Raw genomic sequence first — 2,500 nt, 5'->3', positions numbered from 1 at the left:
CCGGGTGGCACAGGGCTGGATGGGGCTTTCGTATAGCAGGGACGGTGCTGCCTCTCGCTTCGCTCGCTGTCCGCCGCTCGCCGCTCGCTCGTGCAGCCAAAAATGGCCAGTTTTGGCCCGTTTTTGGGCCGTTTTGGCCAGTTTTTGGCCTGTTCTTGCATTGCGCGGTGACCGTCGAGAGCGGAGCAAAACGTCAGCCATCTCAGCACCCTGGAACCCCCCGGGTGGCACAGGGCTGGATGGGGCTTTCGTATAGCAGGGACGGTGCTGCCTCTCGCTTCGCTCGCTGTCCGCCGCTCGCCGCTCGCTCGTGCAGCCAAAAATGGCCAGTTTTGGCCCGTTTTTGGGCCGTTTTGGCCAGTTTTTGGCCTGTTCTTGCATTGCGCGGTGACCGTCGAGAGCGGAGCAAAACGTCAGCCATCTCAGCACCCTGGAACCCCCCGGGTGGCACAGGGCTGGATGGGGCTTTCGTATAGCAGGGACGGTGCTGCCTCTCGCTTCGCTCGCTGTCCGCCGCTCGCCGCTCGCTCGTGCAGCCAAAAATGGCCAGTTTTGGCCCGTTTTTGGGCCGTTTTGGCCAGTTTTTGGCCTGTTCTTGCATTGCGCGGTGACCGTCGAGAGCGGAGCAAAACGTCAGCCATCTCAGCACCCTGGAACCCCCCGGGTGGCACAGGGCTGGATGGGGCTTTCGTATAGCAGGGACGGTGCTGCCTCTCGCTTCGCTCGCTGTCCGCCGCTCGCCGCTCGCTCGTGCAGCCAAAAATGGCCAGTTTTGGCCCGTTTTTGGGCCGTTTTGGCCAGTTTTTGGCCTGTTCTTGCATTGCGCGGTGACCGTCGAGAGCGGAGCAAAACGTCAGCCATCTCAGCACCCTGGAACCCCCCGGGTGGCACAGGGCTGGATGGGGCTTTCGTATAGCAGGGACGGTGCTGCCTCTCGCTTCGCTCGCTGTCCGCCGCTCGCCGCTCGCTCGCGCAGCCAAAAATGGCCAGTTTTGGCCCGTTTTTGGGCCGTTTTGGCCAGTTTTTGGCCTGTTCTTGCATTGCGCGGTGACCGTCGAGAGCGGAGCAAAACGTCAGCCATCTCAGCACCCTGGAACCCCCCGGGTGGCACAGGGCTGGATGGGGCTTTCGTATAGCAGGGACGGTGCTGCCTCTCGCTTCGCTCGCTGTCCGCCGCTCGCCGCTCGCGCAGCCAAAAATGGCCAGTTTTGGCCCGTTTTTGGGCCGTTTTGGCCAGTTTTTGGCCTGTTCTTGCATTGCGCGGTGACCGTCGAGAGCGGAGCAAAACGTCAGCCATCTCAGCACCCTGGAACCCCCCGGGTGGCACAGGGCTGGATGGGGCTTTCGTATAGCAGGGACGGTGCTGCCTCTCGCTTCGCTCGCTGTTCGCCGCTCGCCGCTCGCTCGCGCAGCCAAAAATGGCCAGTTTTGGCCCGTTTTTGGGCTGTTTTGGCCAGTTTTTGGCCTGTTCTTGCGTGGTGCGGTGACCGTCGTGAGCGGAGCAAAACGTCAGCCATCTCAGCACCCTGGAACCCCCCGGGTGGCACAGGGCTGGATGGGGCTTTCGTATAGCAGGGACGGTGCTGCCTCTCGCTTCGCTCGCTGTTCGCCGCTCGCCGCTCGCTCGCGCAGCCAAAAATGGCCAGTTTTGGCCCGTTTTTGGGCTGTTTTGGCCTGTTTTTGGGCTGTTCTTGTGTGGCGCGGTGACCGTCGTGAGCGGAGCAAAATGTCAGCCATCTCAGCACCCTGGAACCCCCCGGGTGGCACAGGGCTGGATGGGGCTTTCGTATAGCAGGGACGGTGCTGCCTCGCGCTTCGCTCGCTGTTCGCCGCTCTCCGCTCGCTCGCGCAGCAAAAAATGGCCAGTTTTGGCCCGTTTTTGGGCTGTTTTGGCCAGTTTTTGGCCTGTTCTTGTGTGCCGCGGCGACCGTCGTGAGCGGAGCAAAACGTCAGCCATCTCAGCACCCTGGAACCCCCCGGGTGGCACAGGGCTGGATGGGGCTTTCGTATAGCAGGGACGGTGCTGCCTCTCGCTTCGCTCGCTGTCCGCCGCTCGCTGCTCGCTCGCGCAGCCAAAAATGGCCAGTTTTGGCCCGTTTTTGGGCTGTTTTGGCCTGTTTTTGGGCTGTTCTTGTGTGCCGCGGCGACCGTCGTGAGCGGAGCAAAATGTCAGCCATCTCAGCACCCTGGAACCCCCCGGGTGGCACAGGGCTGGATGGGGCTTTCGTATAGCAGGGACGGTGCTGCCTCTCGCTTCGCTCGCTGTCCGCCGCTCGCCGCTCGCTCGCGCAGCCAAAAATGGCCAGTTTTGGCCCGTTTTTGGGCCGTTTTGGCCAGTTTTTGGCCTGTTCTTGCGTTGCGCGGTGACCGTCGAGAGCGGAGCAAAACGTCAGCCATCTCAGCACCCTGGAACCCCCCGGGTGGCACAGGGCTGGATGGGGCTTTCGTATAGCAGGGACGGTGCTGCCTCTCGCTTCGCTCGCTGTCCGCCGCTCGCCGC

This window comes from Musa acuminata, unplaced genomic scaffold, assembly GCF_036884655.1.
Source record: "Musa acuminata AAA Group cultivar baxijiao unplaced genomic scaffold, Cavendish_Baxijiao_AAA HiC_scaffold_920, whole genome shotgun sequence".
Lineage (NCBI taxonomy): Eukaryota > Viridiplantae > Streptophyta > Magnoliopsida > Zingiberales > Musaceae > Musa > Musa acuminata.
Note: the sequence above shows the minus strand (reverse complement) of the source record.